The 25,750-nt window shown below is 44.4% G+C and overlaps 1 long non-coding RNA gene across 3 annotated transcripts; it reads right to left on the reverse strand.

Annotated features, from left to right (window-relative positions):
- Window positions 1-1,610: 1,610 nt before the first annotated feature.
- LOC134645270 (uncharacterized) lies at window positions 1,611-17,487 on the reverse strand. 3 transcript variants are annotated; one of them, XR_010096530.1, is made up of 4 exons: window positions 17,374-17,487; window positions 3,359-3,417; window positions 3,120-3,255; window positions 1,611-3,030 (listed from the first exon to the last, which is right to left on the reverse strand). It is a non-coding gene; the product is annotated as an uncharacterized LOC134645270 (long non-coding RNA). The 3 variants fall into 3 exon arrangements; XR_010096531.1 differs by lacking the exon at window positions 17,374-17,487 and adding an exon at window positions 4,528-4,631; XR_010096529.1 differs by lacking the exon at window positions 17,374-17,487 and having other exon boundaries at window positions 3,359-4,518.
- Window positions 17,488-25,750: the final 8,263 nt, after the last annotated feature.

The following is a 25,750-nucleotide window of genomic DNA, read 5'->3' on the forward strand; positions in this document are numbered from 1 at the left end:
AGCCTGATTTTTAAAGCTCAAAGAGACCTTAGTGTTGCTAGGGCAGAAAGAGGAAAGAGTTGGTTGCTGCAGATCTGAATAAGAATGATCGGGAAAGTCAGAAGCAAGAAGTGGAGACAAGAATGGAAAGATTTAAGACCACTTTGAAGAAAGGAAATCTGACTCCAGAAGATTTAGCAGAGGCAGAATGTGTCAACATTGATTTTAGCCCTATCCATTAAAAGTTGGGACATGCTGTGAAAACTAAGACAAAAATACTGGATAGTAAATGCAAATTCTGCTGCCAGGAAAATCATCTCTCGTTGTATCATGTGTGGACGCAACAGAGGAAAGTTTGTTGAAAAAAAGATGGCAGATCTGCCGAAGATAGAGTCGTGCCAAACACAGCTACATTCACAAATGTTGGAGTGGACTATTTTGGACCTATAAGTGTTAAAAGAGACAAAGTCTCCTTAAAAGGGATGTTCTTTTTACTTGTTTGACCAGTCGTGCAGTACATCTGGAGATTGCACATACACTTAATACAGACTCCTGTATAAATGCTGTGCGGAGGTTCATCTGTAGACGAGGCCCAGTTTCGACCATCAGGTCTGATAATGCTACAAATTTTGTTGGTGCAAATCAAGAGTTTGACTGAGCTGAGCTATGCTAAAATTCAAAATGCTTTTGTTCAGGATGGTGTCAAATGGAGCTTTAACGTCCCAGCAGCCTCTCACCAAGGTGGTGTGTGGGAGCGTCTCATTTGTTCCATAAAGAGTATTTTAGCCTCAATTTTCAAAGAACAAGTTTTGGATGATGAAGGACTCCAAATAGTCTTCTGTGAAGTTGAAGCTCTATTGAACGACAGACCCATTACCAGAGTTTCAGATGACTCAAATGGTCTTGAAGCACTGACACCCAATCACTTGTTGTTGAAAAACAAACCAGTTTTGCCACCAGGACTGTTTGATCCAAGCGATCTTCATGGCAGGAAAAGGTGGAAATGGGTACAATACATGGCAGAGTTGTTCTGGAAAAGATGGCTTGCTGAGTACCTACCTCTGATGAAAGAAGGACAAAAATGGACGAGGACTAAAAGATGTCTTATACCTGGAGATATTATTTGGATTGCAGGCGCTACAGCTCCAAGAGGATCATGGATGATGGCAAAAGTCATCCATGAGCAAACTTCTTTTGCTACTGGAAGCCTCATCTTGAAGAAAATCAGAGTGAATAGCTCCTTTCTTTTTGGAACTTTAAAGTAATTGTGATTGTATGCACAATTAGGGGCCGGAGTGTTGGAGCTATTTGTTCTTTATTTTTTATATTTTGAAATTTGTTAAAGTTTGTTGTTGGTTTACTTATATTTTAGGTTATTCACAAGTTTTATTTGTAGGTTAATACTTGCTTAATTGTTTGGGTTTGTTTTGTTGTTTATCTTGTTAAGTCAGTCAGGAAGAACTGTAGGGCTATTTTTCTCTAAATAAAGAGACTGGTATAGGACCAGTATGCACTGGAGTGAGCCTATGTCTTGTTTATTTTTTACCAGAGCAGAAGAAGCAGCAGGAAGCAACAAAAATTCATCTTTTTATTGCTTGCCAAACTGAATAAATAAACCATAAAATGCAACTTTCAAGTTTGGACAGTCGACTTCTTTTGCCTGCGTACAAGATCTTATCTCAGTGCAGCAGTGGCTTGCGGAATTTTAATTCTTGGATGTTTGGTTGTTCAAACAAAAGGAATCGCCACTACAGTCAGGGAGATTTCTCCAAATGTATTTACTTTGTAAAACATCTTGTGAGAAAAGGTTATTAAAGAAAGAAAAACAGGAACAAACACCAAAAGTCACAGCACCCAAAAATCCCACAAAGAATTCAGAATAATAACGAGGAATTGAGCAACAGCAGCATTCACACAATAATAATAGAATGAACTGAATACAAAAATATATTGATGAACAGACGTTTGTTAGGAAAAAAAACAAAAAAGATAAACTTTGCAATTTTTTTGTTGCACATCTCCTTCTTACCTTCAGAAGACTTTCATTAGCTGCACAAATCAAATTTAAAAATTACAATTTCCAGCTCTGCGTGAATATTTATGAAAGATTTGAACCATTTGCAAATGTTTTTATTTTTGTTTGTTTTTTAATGGATTAATCAAGACAATGTAGTAGTAGTAGTAGTAATAATAATAATAATAATAGCTCATCACCCTCTTTTTAAATCATCAATGAAAAGCTTGTCTTCAATCACACCAGGAATCTACTGATCTCTGCAATGTCTGATCAACATGTGATCTACATTGGTGACTACATGGACAATTTAAATATGTGCATGGATAAGCGTGTCTGCGGCCAAAGTGACCATGGTTTAACCTGTAGTGCTTCAATAACTGAGATCTTGCAGTCTCTTGTGCTGCACACTCTTTACACTTCCATATTCATGTTACTGAATGTCACGGCCCGGTGGACCAGCATGAAGATGATCAGCAGCGTCATTATTTTTCTCTCTCGCGCTCTCTGTCTCGCCAGGACGGAAGTCATGGTGGTTCCTGCCCTCGCCCCACGCACCTATGGAGAGTGAACACCTGTGCCTCATTATCCCTGCCACTACTTAAGTTGAGGAAAGGAAGCTACTCATCGCTGGATCCTTGTATGACTCGCACCAGTGTAGCCCCGGCTCTAAGATTAGTTCATAGCTCTTGTTGATTCTGTGCCTTCGTATTAACTTGTATATAGCTGTACTGCTACTTTTACTTGGATTACAGAGGTCTATAGGGTAGTGCTTCTCCCACTGGCAGTTCATCATGTTGGTTTCATGATGCAGCCTCCTGCAGCGGTAGGCAACCCTACAAAAGTAAACACAAAATGCAGTTTCTCAATCAAAGTGTTTATTATTTATGTTAAGGTGCGTGGCGAGAACGGGGCCCAAATGCAGGACTTTCCCATCCTGCAGGACTGTGCTGGTGGTCCAGGTGTGACAGGAAAACAACTCCAACACTCGACATTTACAAACACTTCGCTCCTGTGACACACTCCTCTCCAAGTTCCTAACAAGACAAGGTACAGAGATCAGATTGGTGAACTCACAGAAACACACGCACAGACTATTTCCACTCAGAGCTGGGACTTCACTTACTTGGTAACTCAATGATCCAGCGTTGACTGAAGCTCAGTCAAACACTTAAGTAGCGGCCAATCTAGACGGAAGACATGTGTGGCGGCTTCAACACGGGAAACACCTTCCGGCCTGATGACGCCCATAAATTGGCACGCTGGAATACACACACACACACACACACACACACACACACTTAAAGGGGGAAGCAGGGGACTGGGAGGGGAGACAAAACAAAACACATAGAAAAACATACATACAGGCAGGTCGAACGTAGGAGACTCCCAGACCGTCACAATTTAGCAGGGAAAATTCAAACCTACATCATATATAGAGAAAATAAAGTAAAATGAATATTTTAGAGAGACGGACTGAGAGATAGACAGAGGGAGAGAGATAAATCCCTTTTGCAGCACTTATGTCACAGTAAGACAGATATAAAAGCTACTAAACCAGTTCAAGGTTTGCAGCTAAGAAGGTCACACTTAACCTTCCACAGTTCAAGATAGTTTTAGTTAACGCAACTTTGTTCCAAATTACAAACCTAGGTTGTTCTTTAAGATTTACTTCTTGATTTAGGAATCAGATTTAATCTAAAACCTTCAGTTTCAGATTCTACTTATTTAAGAGAATCAAAGAGTCTAAGACCAATCTGTTCTGTGCAGGGCTGATAAAGCCAACGTAGTGCAATGAGCTCATTTAACTTGTGCTCATTACTAATCCCTCTGAGCAGTTTGTGTCTTTCCTTGCATGAGAAATAAACTGTTATCAAAACCCAATTTGGTGCATTGACCCTTTAACACAGAGTTCCTATAGAGAAATCTGGTTTGGCTCAAAACAGGAAAATAACATCAGCATATAACATCACTCAATAGTCAGGGAGGATAAATCACAGGTTCTGACTCCAGCTTGTCGGTCAGGTGAACAACCTGTTTCCTGACTCGGCTCTCCTCCACACAGTCCTCGTTCATAAATATAAAAATTCAATTTCTCCTCATTATAGTTGTTTCTACTTTCAGATCGAAAATGCAGATGAAGAGAAATGATGGAACTATCTGATTCAGTTGTGGCCCGTGGTTATTTGTGAACAATACATGTTGACAGGAAAAAAGCAATCACAAAGTCTGTGTATTCATAATTGAAACAGCTATCAAAAAATATTTGGCATGACGTCTTTGTTCAAAATGAATTCAAGTATTATTTCCTCCCTGTCCATTAGTGCCCTCACGTTGCATGCACCGGTGCAGCTGATGTCAATACTCAACCAAGTACGAGAGGGACTAAAGCTCTGTGGTTTAGATTAGGTGTGGGCACACCCTCACCAGACGTGCCAGCAGCTCTTACATTTAAAGGATGTGAATAAAGTTGTAAAGGAGGCTCACACTTGTTCTAAACTGTTTTTTTTTTTTTAGTTATATTATCTTATCACTTATATCATGTCTCTGGACTGTGGGATGAAGCCAGAGCTCCTGGAGAGAACCCAGACAGCCACGAGGACTCTCTTGCTCTGAGGTGACTGCTGTTCACGGTGCACTAAAGACTCTCAGTTGTCTTTGGATGCTCCTGTTTCTTTCTCCGTATGCAGTTACTGCTCCTCTCTTTTCAAAGACAAATACCAAATAACACGAGAGAAGACTGAATCACTTTAGAACAAGACAAACACTCCTGGTTACTCTGAGGAAATGTCATTACATGATGAATATATTTACCATGTTAGTAAGGGAAACTCGTTTGTGGTGTGTCTCTTCTTGTTTCTCCTTTTCATCAGATTCTTAAAAACAAAAGGCAGAAAAGCAACAATAAAAGTTAAAACCTCAAGAAGTTTTCTAACATTTTGGGACATCATTTCAGAGACAACCTTCAACATTACTTATTACTTACCACTGTGTTGATTCTTGCTGATGTCTGAGATGCAGCAGAGGATAATGTACACTTGGCACTGTCTTTATGGATCCTTAGTTCGTGTTGCACAGATTTACACTTGGCTCTACAATAGATGTTCCTCGTTCAACATCCAGTCCACAGCCCTGCCATATGTCCAACACAGTTCACAGAAGCAGTGCCAAAGTCTTAAAACTATTAAAGAGTCTTCAGAAAATAAGTTCTCTGAGAAAGGCTTCACAGTCTGAAGTGTTTCTTTGGTGGAGTGGGGCTCCTGCTGCTGCTCTCTTCCTCTGTAGCCTTTCTCTTCATGCTCTGTGCAAACCTCTTTAGAAACTGGCAGAGCACCGACATGATAACTCTGCCCTCTGAGCTGGAGTCCGTGATTCTCCAGCGGTTTGTCATCTCAGTGTCTTTTGTGTGATAAACAGCAGGATTGACTCTGGTGACGATGAGGTTGTTGGCATCCAGGCTGTGGACACAGTTCCTCCAGGCTGCCTTCAGCACATAAATATCCACCTTCTCTGGAAGCACTGGAGTCAGGATCTGAGAATGTAAGCGGGACCCTGCAGGCAGCACCATCATACCAGCTGGTGAGTCTGTAGAAGGAGATGGAGTGGTGTTCTCCCTCTGACTCTGCAGCACGGGGTTTAAAAGGTGTCGTAAGCTGCTCTGAGTGAATCAATCCCCTGACTGCGATTGGAGGAAAATCTTGCACCCGGTAACCAGGTCATGGTAAAGGGAGAGGAGCAGATTGTTCATAGAGTCCAAATGGCTGCTGTTTAAAGGACGGTTCCTCAAGTTTGTTGACGACTATCTGACACACACTGACTGGACTCACCAGCTCAGCTACGAGAAAACAGAACGGTCATCTATGTTAATCACAACATAATCAGACAAATTAAGGATTTCAATGTCAAGACACGGCTTTATATCATAATATGCTATTTCCACATGTGGCAACACGAGGTGGAAATAAAGTAATTACTCTTCACAGTTTTAAAAAGACAACGCCACCCTGGGAATTTCACCCAGAGAATACTGGAGGCAACACTAATCACTACGAAGGCAGTTAGGTTTGTTATACTCAATACAGAGACGAGGTTCAATGATAAAATAAATTGACAATTTATTAATTAAAACATTTAAAAGCACAGTCATAAATATCAGTGTATAAGTATGCTAAAAAAGGTATTCAGAGCTGAGGCTTACCAGTGGAGGGCAGGGATGCCACACACAAACTCAAAAAAAAGAAGAAAATACACCAAGACACAAGTGCAGCACACTATCACACACTCACACTAATAAATTAAACAAGGCAGGTGTGTACACTCAGAGGATCCCACCACCAAGGCACCCTGGTCTCCTCCACGTCGGCGCTCCGCATCTGAATAAAAGAAACAAAGAAAATTTTAATATATTGCAACAAAACTAATATGCAGCGCTGGGGGATAACCCAACTGCAGGACCACACTGGTGATCTACAGCTAGAAAAAGGGCCTCCCACCAGTGGCGTAACAAAAAGCCAAACTACAAATCAAATACAGTAAAACAACATACAATCTGGGTAAAACTCTAAAATATGGAGCAAACGGAATCGCCGTATTGCTCCAACTTGCCGTCTGCACGGCTGTAAGTTAATTATCCAGTCAGTCAATCAGTATGCGCGCCAGCCGACCCGCGTGGCATGCATATGGCCGTTGTCAACGCCGACGTCCACTTTAAAGGCTGGCAGCAGTAGGAAGCAAACTTCGCAGCCGGAACAGACAGTAAAAATAAAGTAAAACAAAGCAAAGCATCACAGCAAAGCAGCAGCCCTTCAGTTTGCGTAGCTTGGTGCAACACTAAGGCCCACACTTCCTGCAAAGCATAATAAATAATTACTATAAAAGAACAACAGAAGGCAGAGAGCGTAACAGAAGTTGATTACATACCAAGTAAGCCGTGTCATAAAACGTAAGCGGAATGGCTCAGAGGAGGCTTCTACAGCTACGACCTACAAACAATAGCTGTTTACCACCAAGCAAGGTAATATACACACTACAATGAGTAAACACCTACCAGCTGCGATGGAGGCTTCAGAAGAGTAACTAATCTCAGCAACACCAACAGGAAGTCAGGTGACCAAGAAGGAGATCACAGGTAAGCGATCCAGGGACACTCAAATGGCCACTATTTATACTAGCGCCCCCTAATGGGCCAGGCTGAAAGTGGGTTGGACCGAGGGATAACATTCATCCTGCCACAATCTACCCCTCCTTTTTGCATCGTCGCCCCGACGATGGATTACAAAGACACCCAGGTTAATCCCAAGGCCTAAAAAATGCAGAGACAGCATGTATTCTAGGCTCAGAAATAGAGTTTGCAGCCCCTTGTGCCACCTCCCCTGTTGGTCTTGGGAGATGATGGATGTTTGAATGCTGGCCGGCCGTGGACCGTGTAGTTCTTCGCACAACAATATTTCTTTTATCAGAGCTCGTAGTGGAAACAGGAAGAGAGCTAGATGGAACTGGTGCTGCACTCTGAGTAATTGTACAAGTGGCTGGAACATCGGAAGTTCGGTCTTCTGGTGAGAGCAACAACTCAGAGCTACTTGGAATCACTACTGGGCAGTAAGATGGTGAAACATTTACGTGAGGAGCTCCTATGCTCAGGAATAACAGGTCACTGTCACTTGATGAGTCATGTTCTGGTTCTGCGGATGATATTTCTGGGCCATGTGGGCTACTGCACGGAGCAGGCCCTTCTGGTGGTGTAGGTGCCATTACCACAGCCTTCAGCAAGGTACGATGAACATGCTTCACACTGCTAGGATCATCTGCAGGTGCAATGGTATATACTGCCCCACCTCCTTTAGGTGCCTTCAGGATTCTATATACCGCTGGTTTCCATCGATCTTTGATTTTACATCTCCCTCTTCCACTCAAATCGCGCAGGAACACCAACTGCCCGTCGTTCAATGGTGCCTCTTTCACCTTTTGATCATGGTGCCTCTTTCTGCGGTCGGCAGCCAATTGCAGTCGTTCCTTGGCTCCTTCATGTACAACCTGTAGCCGGGCTTGATGCTCCTGAATCCACTCGTGCCCATCTCCACTGATGGGGTCTGGTACTCTGCCCAACAGAAAGTCCACTGGCAACCTGGGTTCTTGCCCAAACATCAATAAGAATGGAGTTTCCCCAGTAGCCTGATGGGGAGTGGTGTTATAACAGTAGAGTAACTGGGGCAAACATACATTCCAGTCTCTTTTTCTGGATACTGGCAGGGTCCGCAACAAATTGTGCAAAGTCCTATTAAAACGTTCACACTGACCATTTCCAGCCGGATGATAAGGAGTAGTATGGGACTTCTCAATACCATAAAACTTGCAGAGCTGCTGGATCAGGGAGCTTTCAAAGTTACGACCCTGATCGGAATGAATACGGGCAGGTACACCAAACTTCGAAAACCACTCAGTTACAAGAACCTGGGCCACTGTAGCAGCACATTGGTCACGAGTGGGGACAGCCAATGTATACTTGCTGAAAACATCAGTCATTACCAAGACATTCTCCAGCCCATTCCGGGAGGGTTCAAGCAGGGTGTAATCAATGGCCAAGATTTCATTTGGTCGAGAGGCCAACAAATGTCCCATGAAACTTTGAGCTGCAGGTTGGGTGTCTTTTGCAACTTGGCAACGTTCACATCTCTGACACCAGCGAGCTACCTCAGCAGACATACCTGGCCAGTAGCACCGTGAGCGGAGAAGCGCTAGGGTCCTTTCCACACCTTGATGGCCATGGTCCTGATGAACATGAGTCAACACCTGCTCAATTAATGCACTAGGCAGCAAAAGCTGAAGTACCACCTCGGCACCATCAAGGCGATGAACCTGACGATACAGAACTCCATCCCTTTCAATCAGACGATCCCATTGTCGTAGCAGCACCAGAGCAGGTGGGGAAAGCTGCTGCCGCTCCTCAAAGCTGGGTCGCTGCTTCCGTCTCCAGAACACCAGGATCTCCTCTACCACTGGGTCGACCTGTTGGAGGGTATGAAGATCAGGAGTAGTGAGATGGGGCAAAACTGTAATGGCAGCTTGGGATACCTCAACTGGTCCCAGCCGCAAGGCTTGTTGAAGAGGTTCAGGCAAGGCTGTACCAGGAACCATGGCTTTAATTTCCTGAAGATCGGGTGGATGCTGGCGAGATAAAGCGTCTGCATTCTTATTACTCCTTCCTGACCTGTACTTTAAGTCGAAGTCAAACGAAGCGAGCTGAGCTGCCCAGCGCTGTTCAGTAGCCCCAAGTTTAGCAGAAGACAAGTGACTAAGAGGATTGTTGTCGGTGTAAACAATACACTTGTGGCCCAACAAGTACTCTCTAAACTTCTCAGTCATGGCCCACTTAAGTGCCAAAAACTCCAGCTTCATTGAGCTATAATTTAGCATATTGCGCTCAGTAGGCCTCAAACCCCGACTGGCATAGGCTATTGGCCTCACCTTACCTCCCTGCTCCTGGGAGAGCACCGCCCCTAGGCCGCCATGGCTGGCATCCACTTCTAAAATAAAAGGCAAAGAGAAATCTGCATAAGCAAGCACTGGTGCTGTTGTCAGTTTAGTCTTTAATGCCTCAAAACTTTGAGCACACTCTGCAGTCCAGTTCTCCACTACACCATGCTCTGACCTCTTCTTTGATTTTCTGCCTCCCCACTCTGCCACCAGTCTATGCAGAGGTGCCGCCAACTTAGCAAAACCCTCTACAAAACGGCGATAATAGCTGGCAAACCCAAGAAAGGAGCGTAGTTCCGAAACAGTCTTAGGAGGCTGCCAGTTAGCTACCACTTCCACCTTGCTAGGGTCCGTGGAGACGCCCTGATCGGAGATGACGTGGCCCAAGTAGCGAACCTCCCGCTGGAAAAAGGCACATTTGGCAAGCTTTGCTTTCAAACCCTCCTGCTGAAGCCGACCTAGCACCACATCCAGCCGCTCAAGATGTTGCTGTACTGTCGATGAGAAGATTACAATGTCATCAAGATAGAGAAGCAGAGACTGGCACTGTTGATCACCGAAAAGGCGTTGCATTAGTCTCTGGAAGGTGCTAGGGGCATTACAGAGCCCAAATGGCATTCGGTTCCACTCAAATAGGCCGAAAGGAGTACAGAAGGCAGTCTTGGGCCTATCCTCTTCCGTAACTGGGACCTGATTGTAGCCACTTGCTAAATCCATGGTGGAGAACCAACGGGCACCAGTCAGCGCATCTAGGGATTCTTCAATGCGCGGCAGGGGGAATGCATCTTTCCTTGTCTTGTTGTTCAATTGCCGATAATCAACACACATGCGTGGGCTGCCATCCTTTTTCTTAACGAGCACGATGGGAGAAGCATAGGGGCTGCTACTCTCTCTAATCACCTTGGCCCCTAGTAACTGATTAATATGCTCTTTCACAACCTCATACTCTGAAGGGGGGATGCGCCTATAACGCTGCCGCACGGGGATATCATCTAAGAGCGGAATGTCATGGGAGATCAAGTTAGTGCAACCCAAATCAGTGTCATGAGCAGAAAAGACCGAGCTGTATTTCTTAAGGAGAGACCTCACCTGTCCCTGTCCCTCTGCTGACAGTTTAGACAAATCAATTCTTGCCATCTGATCCTGCACAGTAGGGGTTGCGGTGTGAGAGGCCATTGTTGCTACATTCGGGGGTATTTCTGTCACACCAGCAGGCAAACTGACCACGTAAACATCCTCCAGGGTCCCTATAACAGTCCTGGGATGAAGCAAAACCGCCATGGTCCCTACATTAACAACTGGTATGTATGCAGTACCTCTAACCACTCGAACCAATGCAGGGGACGCTAAAAGTCCAGCAGGCAAGTTAACATCATTGGGTTCAAATAACACGGTGGCACCTGAATATTGCTCAGAACAGGTGGCAGCCACTATTTTCATTACACCACCCGGAATGCAACATGCTCGCTTACCTCTCACTCTCACATGGCCAGACAAATCCAGTGGGGCTCTTATACTAACATCATGGCACTTTTGCAGCGCATGCACAAGGGGTTTAGGGGCCTCTGTGACAGAGCCCAAACTAAACAATGCTTCACCATGTTGCCCAAAAAGCTCGTGGTAACACTTCCGAATTACATTCATCCCCAATACACCCGGAACCGTGGAAGGTCCTGCACCTGGAAGATCTTTAACGATCAACACGCCACACTGTGGAAGAAACTTACCACAGAGCTCTACACTTAGCTCGATATAACCAAGGTAGGGAATAGACAAACCATTAGCCGCTTTAAGCTGCAACCAATGACAAGCTTGGAGGCGCTCTTGACCCCAGGACTCAAAATGCTGGCAGAAAAAGCTTTCAGTAATGGTGGAGACCATAGACCCCGTATCAACCAAACAAGATACTTTTACACCGCCCATGTCCACATCTATATGCGGACAGGATGAAATTAATTTGGAGGCTGCCTCTGGACCATTAGAAACAACCCTTGAGCCAATAGACACCCCACCCGAACTGTGGCTCGGCAATACGGAGGGTGCTAGTTTTCCGAAGCCGTATTTAAAGGAGAGTGCCTCCGATTATGCAGAGGGGCCTGCGAAGGTGGCCGGGAACGAGGAACACGTTCCCCATCACACTCCCGAGCAAAATGTCCAGGTTGCTGACAACGTCGGCATATAATGGAATCGCTCCGTCCTGAGCGAGACATTCGATGGGGGCCCTGCAATCGAGCAATGCTCTGAGTGAGCTGATTAAGTTGCTCCTGCTGGCGCTTTAACAATTCCTTCATCTCACTCATTTCAGACAAATGGGTGGACTGGGCTATTCCTGAAGGACCACTATGGACCCCATACTGAATGCCATAGACAGAAGGGACAGAACTGCTTCTATGTCTAACACCACTAGGCAACCCTTCACGTTCCCACCTAATAGCTTCCCCTCTAATCTCCAGCAATGTCAGTGTTGGCTGCCTCCTTACTAGCTGCTTTAACTCCCGCCGCAAGGTACTATCTAAGACCTGTTCAACAAATTGATCTCTTAATAAAACGTCTGCATTGGGCATGCCATTGGGGGCACTCGATTTAACTTTCTCCATAAGACCCAGGAGAGCGAGGGAAAACTCTTGCAGTGTCTCATTTTCCTGCTGTTTCCTAGAGAAGAAAGCTTCCTGCAATGCTACATAGGAGTCTGAACAGCCATAAAGTTCTTGCAATATAGTGATTATCTTAGCGGGATCCGACCTCTCTGCACTAGAGCGATATTTGATCTCCTCATGTGCTTCCCCTTCCAGGTGGTCAAACAGGAAAAATGCTTTATCAGCCAAAGACAAATGACGTGCTCTAGCGCAGCCTTCTATTTCCTCCAACCATTCATCCAACCCTATACCTGATTTTCCTCTAAACATAGGGCATTTTCTGTCACGGGGCACAAAAACTAGTCTCTCTGCTACAGAGACACTAGCAGTTGGGGGGTTAACAGATGATGCAGTTGAAGTAGAAGGTGTATCACTAGTACCTGACCCAACAGCCCTCTCCTGACGCAGCCTCTCATTGTCTGCTTTCAGCTGCGCGATCAAGTCCCTGAGTTCCTGTAACTCTTCCTCCATCTCTGTAACACAGCTGTGGAATCCCACACCAAAGTAGCTGCTGCTTTGCTTTTATCCTGTACAAAATAAATTTTAAAAAACAGTTTACGTTATACCAGAAAATAAAAAGGAACACACGTCTCTGTTTTTAAAGAGTATATCCTGTCGACCAACGCCAAGTTTGTGGCAACACGAGGTGGAAATAAAGTAATTACTCTTCACAGTTTTAAAAAGACAACGCCACCCTGGGAATTTCACCCAGAGAATACTGGAGGCAACACTAATCACTACGAAGGCAGTTAGGTTTGTTATACTCAATACAGAGACGAGGTTCAATGATAAAATAAATTGACAATTTATTAATTAAAACATTTAAAAGCACAGTCATAAATATCAGTGTATAAGTATGCTAAAAAAGGTATTCAGAGCTGAGGCTTACCAGTGGAGGGCAGGGATGCCACACACAAACTCAAAAAAAAGAAGAAAATACACCAAGACACAAGTGCAGCACACTATCACACACTCACACTAATAAATTAAACAAGGCAGGTGTGTACACTCAGAGGATCCCACCACCAAGGCACCCTGGTCTCCTCCACGTCGGCGCTCCACATCTGAATAAAAGAAACAAAGAAAATTTTAATATATTGCAACAAAACTAATATGCAGCGCTGGGGGATAACCCAACTGCAGGACCACACTGGTGATCTACAGCTAGAAAAAGGGCCTCCCACCAGTGGCGTAACAAAAAGCCAAACTACAAATCAAATACAGTAAAACAACATACAATCTGGGTAAAACTCTAAAATATGGAGCAAACGGAATCGCCGTATTGCTCCAACTTGCCGTCTGCACGGCTGTAAGTTAATTATCCAGTCAGTCAATCAGTATGCGCGCCAGCCGACCCGCGTGGCATGCATATGGCCGTTGTCAACGCCGACGTCCACTTTAAAGGCTGGCAGCAGTAGGAAGCAAACTTCGCAGCCGGAACAGACAGTAAAAATAAAGTAAAACAAAGCAAAGCATCACAGCAAAGCAGCAGCCCTTCAGTTTGCGTAGCTTGGTGCAACACTAAGGCCCACACTTCCTGCAAAGCATAATAAATAATTACTATAAAAGAACAACAGAAGGCAGAGAGCGTAACAGAAGTTGATTACATACCAAGTAAGCCGTGTCATAAAACGTAAGCGGAATGGCTCAGAGGAGGCTTCTACAGCTACGACCTACAAACAATAGCTGTTTACCACCAAGCAAGGTAATATACACACTACAATGAGTAAACACCTACCAGCTGCGATGGAGGCTTCAGAAGAGTAACTAATCTCAGCAACACCAACAGGAAGTCAGGTGACCAAGAAGGAGATCACAGGTAAGCGATCCAGGGACACTCAAATGGCCACTATTTATACTAGCGCCCCCTAATGGGCCAGGCTGAAAGTGGGTTGGACCGAGGGATAACATTCATCCTGCCACACACACACAGGCAATAAGAGACCCACAGCAGAACTCAATGTTTATAAAAGCCTTAACAGTTTTCATGTGCTAGAAGGTGAGAAAAATTATGTTGCATTGTAAATGGTTCAATTGGAGTTGTTATAGGGTCAGAGGCGGGGGTACACCCTGGACAGGTTGCCATCTGACACAGAGAGGGCTCAAACAGAGAAACAAACTACCATTCACACTCATATTCACACCTATGCCTCATTTCAAGCACTTATCACTTATATCGTCTTGATGCATTCTCAATCATCCAGGTAAGTAAATCTCCAAAAGTTGATTCTCTTCATTTGGACGTAGCATTTTGTGGGAGAAACGTTTCGTCACTCATCCAAGTGACTTCGTCAGTCTCAGCTGACTGCAGGTTTCCCCAATCTTATAAACAGTACATTTGCATAATGACTGAAACCAGCCCACTGATGGAACAATGGGCTTGGAGGTCAGTTCCTTAATCATAATTATGGAAATTCTCATGACCATTGATCAACAACCACTGATCAAAGCCCACTGATCAATGGCCATGAGTACCATTCACAGAGAGTTGGGGAATGGCTGCAATCACAGCATTGTAAGATGGCGAATGATGTACCCTTAGGCCCCCTCCTCGATTCAGAGATGGTCTTTCCCTTTTCACGTAAATGGCCTCCTTGACTCCGCGCTCAAACCAGCATTCCTCCCTGTCCAAGATGTGTACATCCTCATCCTTGAAAGAGTGTCCACTGGCCTGTAGGTGTAAATAGACTGCAGAGTCCTGGCCTGACGAGGTGGCTCTTCTGTGTTGTGCCATCTGCTTCGCCAGAGGTTGTTTGGTTTCCCCGATGTATAAATCCTGGCAATCCTCCTGGCACTTAACAGCGTACACTATGTTACTCTGTTTGTGTCGGGGGACCCGATCCTTGGGGTGGACCAATTTTTGGCGCAGCGTGTTTTGGGGTTTAAAAGCCACAGAGACCCGGTGTTTAGAAAAAATGCGTCTCAACTGCTCCGATACTCCTGACACATATGGGATCACTACAGGTTTTCGCTTGGGCAGCGGTTGTCCTTCTCTCCTGGATCGGCTGGAGCTTTCTTTAGGTGCCTTTCCAGCTTTGACAAAAGTCCAGCTGGGATAACCACATTTACTCAGGGCCTTCTTGATGTGCTGTTCTTCTGCCTCCCTGGCCGCTGTGTCAGTGGGGATGGTGTTTGCTCTGTGTCGTAGCGTCCTAATGACACCCAGTTTGTGCTCCAGTGGATGATGAGAGTCAAACCTTAGAGACTGACCCGTATGCATAGGTTTACGGTACACGTCAGCTTTTAGATGTCTCCCATTACTGATGGAAATCTCACAGTCTAAGAAGGCTAACCTGCCACTTTTCATATCCTCCCTGGTGAATTTGATGTGTCGGTCCACCGAGTTAATGTGATCCGTGAATTGTGGTACGTCCTGAGATTTCATTTTTCACCCAGGTGTCATCCATATACCTGAACCAATGGCTTGGTGGCGTTCCAGGGTAGGATAGCAAAGCTCTCTTTTCCACTTCTTCCATGTACAAATTGGCCACGATGGGTGAAACTGGGGAGCCCATGGCACACCCATGTTTCTGCCTGTAGAACTGACCCTTGTATGTGAAGTAGGTGGAATGAAGACACAGTTCCAAAAGCAAACACACTTGGTCGATGCTGAGAGTGGTCCTGTTGCTGAGGTTGGTGTCATCCTGTAATCTCTTACGGACTACCTCCAACGCTTCCGTGACTGGGATGCAAGTGAAGAGAGATGTAACGTCGTACGAGACCATGGTTTCATCTGCCTCCATGATGACATCTCTCACCTTCTCAACAAAATCCAGGGTGTTCTGGATGTGGTGTTCAGAGCTGCCCACCAGCGGGTTGAGAATTGAAGCCAGAAACTTGGAGATGTTATAGGTGACAGAGTTGATCATGCAGACAATCGGTCTTAAAGGTGCACCCTGTTTATGTATTTTCGGTAAACCATACAGACTTGGTGTAGACTCCCCTGGGTACAGCCTGTGGTATGAGTTCTGGTCAATAGCCTTGTCTTGTTCTAACTGTTTCAAACAGTCTATCGCCCTCTTCCTGTAGCCACTTCCTGGGTCTCATTTCAGGGGCTCATAAGTATTTTCATCACTGAGTAGTGACAAAATCTTCTCATGATAGTCTTTCTGGTTTAGCAATACTGTGCACCTACCCTTGTCTGCCGGAAGGATGATAATGTTGTTGCCATCACTAAGTGATGTGAGTGCCTTCCTCTCCTCCATGGTGATGTTGGATGCTGGGGGCTTTGCATTGCTGAGACAGGCCAAAACTTTCGTCCGTAGTTGCTCTGCTTCCACTTCTGCAATATTGTTGTTACGAATTGCTGTTTCTGTGGCTGTGATCAGCTCCACTAGCGGGATTTGTCTCGGTGTGACAGCAAAATTCAACCCTTTAGCAAGGATGTTTTTCTCTGTTTGGGTGAGCTGTCTGTCAGAAAAATTCTTCACCCACTTGTCCACATCCTCGGTGTCACATCCTTCTCTCTTCTGGCCACTGAGGACACTCTCCATATTTTGCGGTGGTTTCCGACGTACAACAAATAAGTCAAATTTCCTTTGTTGCCTGGTCTTAGACTTCTTGTGCTGTGCTAGACGAGACTTCTCAGTAAAGTCAAACACCTTTTTAAGAGTACTCTCATCTAGAAGCATTGTCAGTCTCTGTCAGATCCGCTCCTCTTGAGATTTTAGCATGTCGATGGTAAAATTTCTTTGCCTCACCCGTTCATTGAGCAACTGATGCTGTGCCTTCTGGAGGATTTTTGTTGCCCGGAAGCCTTTAACTGAAGAGCTCATTTGCAGACTTTTAGGAGTAATACTGTTTTGTCGGCATCTGAGGCTGAATCTCAGGTGGTTCCTGTAATCCGGCATCTTACGTGCTGTTTGCTCATTCTGACGTACAAGCTGTAGGCAGTCCTTGCCAAAGTGGGTTAAAACGTCTTGACGCAAGCTCAATGATCCAGGTATGCTACAATGCTGTGATTGCAGCCATTCCCCAACTCTCTGTGAATGGTACTCATGGCCATTGATCAGTGGGCTTTGAACAGTGGGTTTTGGTCAGTGGTTGTTGATCAATGGTCATGAAAATTTACATAATTAAGATTAAGGAACTGACGTCCCAGCCATTGTTCCTTCAGTGGGCTGGTTTCAATCATTATGCAAATGTACTGTTTATAAGATTGGGGAAACCTGCAGTCAGCTGAGACTGACGAAGTCACTTGGATGAGTGACAAAACGTTTCTCCCACAAAACGCTACGTCCAGATGAACAGAATCAACTTTTGGAGTATCACTTATATCATTTCTCTGGACTGTGGGATGAAGCCAGAGCTCCTGGAGAGAACCCAGACAGCCACGAGGACTCTCTTGCTCTGAGGTGACTGCTGTTCACGGTGCACTAAAGACTCTCAGTTGTCTTTGGATGCTCCTGTTTCTTTCTCCGTATGCAGTTACTGCTCCTCTCTTTTCAAAGACAAATACCAAATAACACGAGAGAAGACTGAATCACTTTAGAACAAGACAAACACTCCTGGTTACTCTGAGGAAATGTCATTACATGATGAATATATTTACCATGTTAGTAAGGGAAACTCGTTTGTGGTGTGTCTCTTCTTGTTTCTCCTTTTCATCAGATTCTTAAAAACAAAAGGCAGAAAAGCAACAATAAAAGTTAAAACCTCAAGAAGTTTTCTAACATTTTGGGACATCATTTCAGAGACAACCTTCAACATTACTTATTACTTACCACTGTGTTGATTCTTGCTGATGTCTGAGATGCAGCAGAGGATAATGTACACTTGGCACTGTCTTTATGGATCCTTAGTTCGTGTTGCACAGATTTACACTTGGCTCTACAATAGATGTTCCTCGTTCAACATCCAGTCCACAGCCCTGCCATATGTCCAACACAGTTCACAGAAGCAGTGCCAAAGTCTTAAAACTATTAAAGAGTCGTCAGAAAATAAGTTCTCTGAGAAAGGCTGGCCTCAGGCTTCAGAAAGGTCTGAAGTGTTTCTTTGGTGGAGTGGGGCTCCTGCTGCTGCTCTCTTCCTCTGTAGCCTTTCTCTTCATGCTCTGTGCAAACCTCTTTAGAAACTGGCAGAGCACCGACATGATAACTCTGCCCTCTGAGCTGGAGTCCGTGATTCTCCAGCGGTTTGTCATCTCAGTGTCTTTTGTGTGATAAACAGCAGAGGTGACTCTGATGACGATGAGGCTGTTGACATCCAGGCTGTGGACACAGTTCCTCCAGGCTGCCTTCAGCACATAAATATCCACCTTCTCTGGAAGCACTGGAGTCAGGATCTGAGAATGTAAGCGGGACCCTGCAGGCAGCACCATCATACCAGCTGGTGAGTCTGTAGAAGGAGATGGAGCTGTGTTCTCCCTCTGACTCTGCAGCACGGGGTTTAAAAGATGTCGTCAGCTGCTCTGAGTGAATCAATCCCCTGACTGCGATTGGAGGAAAATCTTGCACCCCGTAACCAGGTCATGGTAAAGGGAGAGGAGCAGATTGTTCATAGAGTCCAAATGGCTGCTGTTTAAAGGACGGTTCCTCAAGTTTGTTGACGACTATCTGACACACACTGACTGGACTCACCAGCTCAGCTACGAGAAAACAGAACAGTGATCTATGTTAATCATAACATAATCAGACAAATTAAGGATTTCAATGTCAAGACACAGCTTTATATCATCATATGCTATTTCCACACACAGGCAATAAGAGACCCACAGCAGAACTCAATGTTTATAAAAGCCTTAACATTTTTCATGTGCTAGAAGGTGAGAAAAATTATGTTGCATTGTAAATGGTTCAATTGGAGTTGTTATAGGGCCAGAGGCGGGGGTACACCCTGGACAGGTTGCCATCTGACACAGAGAGGACTCAAACAGAGAAACAAACTACCATTCACACTCACATTCACACCTATGCCTCATTTCAAGCACTTAACACTTACATCATTTCTCTGGACTGTGGGATGAAGCCAGAGCTCCTGGAGAGAACCCAGACAGCCATGAGGACTCTCTTGCTCTGAGGTGACTGCTGTTCACGGTGCACTAAAGACTCTCAGTTGTCTTTGGATGCTCCTGTTTCTTTCTCCGTATGCAGTTACTGCTCCTCTCTTTTCAAAGACAAATACCAAATAACACGAGAGAAGACTGAATCACTTTAGAACAAGACAAACACTCCTGGTTACTCTGAGGAAATGTCATTACATGATGAATATATTTACCATGTTAGTAAGGGAAACTCGTTTGTGGTGTGTCTCTTCTTGTTTCTCCTTTTCATCAGATTCTTAAAAACAAAAGGCAGAAAAGCAACAATAAAAGTTAAAACCTCAAGAAGTTTTCTAACATTTTGGGACATCATTTCAGAGACAACCTTCAACATTACTTATTACTTACCACTGTGTTGGTTCTTGCTGATGTCTGAGATGCAGCAGAGGATAATGTACACTTGGCACTGTCTTTATGGATCCTTAGTTCGTGTTGCACAGATTTACACTTGGCTCTACAATAGATGTTCCTCGTTCAACATCCAGTCCACAGCCCTGCCATATGTCCAACACAGTTCACAGAAGCAGTGCCAAAGTCTTAAAACTATTAAAGAGTCTTCAGAAAATAAGTTTTCTGAGAAAGGCTGGCCTCAGGCTTCAGAAAGGTCTGAAGTGTTTCTTTGGTGGAGTGGGGCTCCTGCTGCTGCTCTCTTCCTCTGTAGCCTTTCTCTTCATGCTCTGTGCAAACCTCTTTAGAAACTGGCAGAGCACCGACATGATAACTCTGCCCTCTGAGCTGGAGTCCGTGATTCTCCAGCGGTTTGTCATCTCAGTGTCTTTTGTGTGATAAACAGCAGAGGTGACTCTGATGACGATGAGGTTGTTGGCATCCAGGCTGTGGACACAGTTCCTCCAGGCTGCCTTCAGCACATAAATATCCACCTTCTCTGGAAGCACTGGAGTCAGGATCTGAGAATGTAAGCGGGACCCTGCAGGCAGCACCATCATACCAGCTGGTGAGTCTGTAGAAGGAGATGGAGTGGTGTTCTCCCTCTGACTCTGCAGCACGGGGTTTAAAAGATGTCGTCAGCTGCTCTGAGTGAATCAATCCCCTGACTGCGATTGGAGGAAAATCCTTGCACCCCGTAACCAGGTCATGGTAAAGGGAGAGGAGCAGATTGTTCATAGAGTCCAAATGGCTGCTGTTTAAAGGACGGTTCCTCAAGTTTGTTGACGACTATCTGACACACACTGACTGGACTCACCAGCTCAGCTACGAGAAAACAGAACAGTGATCTATGTTAATCATAACATAATCACACAAATTAAGGATTTCAATGTCAAGACACAGCTTTATATCATCATATGCTATTTCCACACACAGGCAATAAGTGACCCACAGCAGAACTCAATGTTTATAAAAGCCTTAACAGTTTTCATGTGCTAGAAGGTGAGAAAAATTATGTTGCATTGTAAATGGTTCAATTGGAGTTGTTATAGGGCCAGAGGCGGGGGTACACCCTGGACAGGTTGCCATCTGACACAGAGAGGACTCAAACTAAGAAACAAACTACTATTCACACTCACATTCACACCTATGCCTCATTTCAAGCACTTATCACTTACATCATTTCTCTGGACTGTGGGATGAAGCCAGAGCTCCTGGAGAGAACCCAGACAGCCACGAGGACTCTCTTGCTCTGAGGTGACTGCTGTTCACGGTGCACTAAAGACTCTCATTTGTCTTTGGATGCTCCTGTTTCTTTCTCCGTATGCAGTCACTGCTCCTCTCTTTTCAAAGACAAATACCAAATAACACGAGAGAAGAGTGAATCACTTTAGAACAAGACAAACACTCCTGGTTACTCTGAGGAAATGTCATTACATGATGAATATATTTACCATGTTAGTAAGGGAAACTCGTTTGTGGTGTGTCTCTTCTTGTTTCTCCTTTTCATCAGATTCTTAAAAACAAAAGGCAGAAAAGCAACAATAAAAGTTAAAACCTCAAGAAGTTTTCTAACATTTTGGGACATCATTTCAGAGACAACCTTCAACATTACTTATTACTTACCACTGTGTTGATTCTTGCTGATGTCTGAGATGCAGCAGAGGATAATGTACACTTGGCACTGTCTTTATGGATCCTTAGTTTGTGTTGCACAGATTTACACTTGGCTCTACAATAGATGTTCCTCGTTCATGATCCAGTCCACAGCCCTGCCATATGTCCAACACAGTTCACAGAAGCAGTGCCAAAGTCTTAAAACTATTAAAGAGTCGTCAGAAAATAAGTTCTCTGAGAAAGGCTTCAACGTCTGAAGTGTTTCTTTGGTGGAGTGGGGCTCCTGCTGCTGCTCTCTTCCTCTGTAGCCTTTCTCTTCATGCTCTGTGCAAACCTCTTTAGAAACTAGCAGAGCACCGACATGATAACTCTGCCCTCTGAGCTGGAGTCCGTGATTCTCCAGCGGTTTGTCATCTCAGTGTCTTTTGTGTGATAAACAGCAGAGGTGACTCTGATGACGATGAGGCTGTTGACATCCAGGCTGTGGACACAGTTCCTCCAGGCTGCCTTCAGCACATAAATATCCACCTTCTCTGGAAGTATTGGAATCAGGATCTGAGAATGTAAGCGGGACCCTGCAGGCAGCACCATCATACCAGCTGGTGAGTCTGTAGAAGGAGATGGAGTGGTGTTTTCCCTCTGACTCTGCAGCACGGGGTTTAAAAGATGTCGTCAGCTGCTCTGAGTGAATCAATCCCCTGACTGCGATTGGAGGAAAATCTTGCACCCCGTAACCAGGTCATAGTAAAGGGAGAGGAGCAGATTGTTCATAGAGTCCAAATGGCTGCTGTTTAAAGGACGGTTCCTCAAGTTTGTTGACGACTATCTGACACACACTGACTGGACTCACCAGCTCAGCTACGAGAAAACAGAACAGTGATCTATGTTAATCATAACATAATCACACAAATTAAGGATTTCAAGGTCAAGACACAGCTTTATATCATAATATACTATTTCCACACACAGGCAATAAGTGACCCACAGCAGAACTCAATGTTTATAAAAGCCTTAACAGTTTTCATGTGCTAGAAGGTGAGAAAAATTATGTTGCATTGTAAATGGTTCAATTGGAGTTGTTATAGGGCCAGAGGCGGGGGTACACCCTGGACAGGTTGCCATCTGACACAGAGAGGACTCAAACAGAGAAACAAACTACCATTCACACTCACATTCACACCTATGCCTCATTTCAAGCACTTAACACTTACATCATTTCTCTGGACTGTGGGATGAAGCCAGAGCTCCTGGAGAGAACCCAGACAGCCACGAGGACTCTCTTGCTCTGAGGTGACTGCTGTTCACGGTGCACTAAAGACTCTCAGTTGTCTTTGGATGCTCCTGTTTCTTTCTCCGTATGCAGTTACTGCTCCTCTCTTTTCAAAGACAAATACCAAATAACACGAGAGAAGACTGAATCACTTTAGAACAAGACAAACACTCCTGGTTACTCTGAGGAAATGTCATTACATGATGAATATATTTACCATGTTAGTAAGGGAAACTCGTTTGTGGTTTGTCTCTTCTTGTTTCTCCTTTTCATCAGATTCTTAAAAACAAAAGGCAGAAAAGCAACAATAAAAGTTAAAACCTCAAGAAGTTTTCTAACATTTTGGGACATCATTTCAGAGACAACCTTCAACATTACTTATTACTTACCACTGTGTTGATTCTTGCTGATGTCTGAGATGCAGCAGAGGATAATGTACACTTGGCACTGTCTTTATGGATCCTTAGTTCGTGTTGCACAGATTTACACTTGGCTCTACAATAGATGTTCCTCGTTCATGATCCAGTCCACAGCCCTGCCATATGTCCAACACAGTTCACAGAAGCAGTGCCAAAGTCTTAAAACTATTAAAGAGTCGTCAGAAAATAAGTTCTCTGAGAAAGGCTTCAACGTCTGAAGTGTTTCTTTGGTGGAGTGGGGCTCCTGCTGCTGCTCTCTTCCTCTGTAGCCTTTCTCTTCATGCTCTGTGCAAACCTCTTTAGAAACTGGCAGAGCACCGACATGATAACTCTGCCCTCTGAGCTGGAGTCCGTGATTCTCCAGCAGTTTGTCATCTCGGTGTCTTTTGTGTGATAAACAGCAGTGATGACTCTGATGACGATGAGGTTGTTGACATCCAGGCTGTGGACACAGTTCCTCCGGGCTGCCTTCAGCACATAAATATCCACCTTCTCTGGAAGTACTGGAGTCAGGATCTGAGAATGTAAGCGGGACCCTGCAGGCAGCACCATCATACCAGCTGGTGAGTCTGTAGAAGGAGATGGAGTGGTGTTCTCCCTCTGACTCTGCAGCACGGGGTTTAAAGGGTGTCGTCAGCTGCTCTGAGTGAATCAATCCCCTGACTGCGATTGGAGGAAAATCTTGCACCCCGTAACCAGGTCATGGTAAAGGGAGAGGAGCAGATTGTTCATAGAGTCCAAATGGCTGCTGTTTAAAGGACGGTTCCTCAAGTTTGTTGACAACTGTCTGACACACACTGACTGGACTCACCAGCTCAGCTACGAGAAAACAGAACAGTGATCTATGTTAATCATAACATAATCACACAAATTAAGGATTTCAATGTCAAGACACAGCTTTATATCATCATATGCTATTTCCACACACAGGCAATAAGAGACCCACAGCAGAACTCAATGTTTATAAAAGCCTTAACAGTTTTCATGTGCTAGAAGGTGAGAAAAATTATGTTGCATTGTAAATGGTTCAATTGGAGTTGTTATAGGGTCAGAGGCGGGGGTACACCCTGGACAGGTTGCCATCTGACACAGAGAGGACTCAAACTGAGAAACAAACTACCATTCACACTCACATTCACACCTATGCCTCATTTCAAGCACTTAACACTTACATCATTTCTCTGGACTGTGGGATGAAGCCAGAGCTCCTGGAGAGAACCCAGACAGCCACGAGGACTCTCTTGCTCTGAGGTGACTGCTGTTCACGGTGCACTAAAGACTCTCAGTTGTCTTTGGATGCTCCTGTTTCTTTCTCCGTATGCAGTTACTGCTCCTCTCTTTTCAAAGACAAATGCCAAATAACACGAGAGAAGAGTGAATCACTTTAGAACAAGACAAACACTCCTGGTTACTCTGAGGAAATGTCATTACATGATGAATATATTTACCATGTTAGTAAGGGAAACTCGTTTGTGGTGTGTCTCTTTTTGTTTCTCCTTTTCATCAGATTCTTAAAAACAAAAGGCAGAAAAATAACAATAAAAGTTAAAACCTCAAGAAGTTTCCTAACATTTTGGGACATCATTTCAGAGACAACCTTCAACATTACTTATTACTTACCACTGTGTTAATTCTTGCTGATGTGTGAGATGCAGCAGAGGATAATTTATCCTTGCCACTGTCCATATGGATCCTTATTTCGTTTTGCACAGATTATATAATAAAGTCATTTTGTATTCCTCATAGTAATTTAAAAAACACAGGCCAGCACCAACAAATAAATAAAAGTGCAAGAGGCACTGAAAACACTGACCTGTGTATCTCAACAATAACAAAGAACTATATACATATGTACAAAAGTTTGGAGAAAATAAGTTCTCCAGGAAAGGCTTCGATCTTGATCAGAGTCGGAAGCGCTTCCTTGGTGGAGCGGGGCTCCTGCTGCTGCTTTCCTCATCTGTCGCCTTTCTTTTTGCACGCTTTGCAAACCTCTTCAGAAAGCGGCAGAGCACAGACATGATGACGTTGCCCTCTGAGCTGTAGTCAGTGACCCTCCAGCAGTTTGTCATCTCAGTGTCACAGTCTTCTGTGCGATACACAGCAGATATGACTCTGTTGACGGTGAGGCCGTTGACCTCCAGGGTGCGGACACAGTTCCTCCGGTCTGCCTTCAGCACAAAAATATCCGCCTTGTCAGGAAGTACCGGAGTCAGGATCTGAGATGTGAGGCGTGACCCTGCAGGCAGCACCATCATTCCTGGTAAGTCAGTAAGAGGAGATGGAATGGTGTTCTCCCTCCGACTCTCCAGCTCAGGTCTAAAAGGTGTTATCAGCTCCTCTTTGGATAAGAATCCCCTGAATGCGACGTGAGGAAAATCCTTGGACCCCGTAACCAGGTGATGGTAAAGGGAGAGGACCAGATCTTTCATAGAGTCCAAATGGGGGGGGCTCAAAGGACGGTTCCTCAAGTTGGTGACAACCATTTGATGCACACTGACTGGCCTCACCAGCCCAGCTACGAGAAAATCAGAAAGGTCATCCAAGTTAATCATAACATAATCAGACAAATTAAGGATTTAAATTTCAGCACATGGCTTTATATCATCATGCGCTATTTCCATTCACAGGCAGTCAGGAGCCACAGCACAACTTATTGTTTATGAAAGCCTTAAGATTGGTAGAAGGAGAGAAAAATGATTTTTCACTGTAAATGGCTAAACGGCTTGTTTTAAACCAAAGATCACACCAACAATTTCAAATTCAAATGAAAAACTAAGCGTCTTATTATGTTGCAAAGACTAAATAAGTCCTGCTGATAGAAATCATTTGCAAAATTATCATTGTAGCTGCATGTAAATTAAAAATTTACAGCTCACAGTAAATAATAACTTTGTGTGTTCTTGGTGATCAAAGTTT

This window comes from Pelmatolapia mariae, linkage group LG16_19, assembly GCF_036321145.2.
Source record: "Pelmatolapia mariae isolate MD_Pm_ZW linkage group LG16_19, Pm_UMD_F_2, whole genome shotgun sequence".
Taxonomy (NCBI): Eukaryota; Metazoa; Chordata; class Actinopteri; order Cichliformes; family Cichlidae; genus Pelmatolapia; species Pelmatolapia mariae.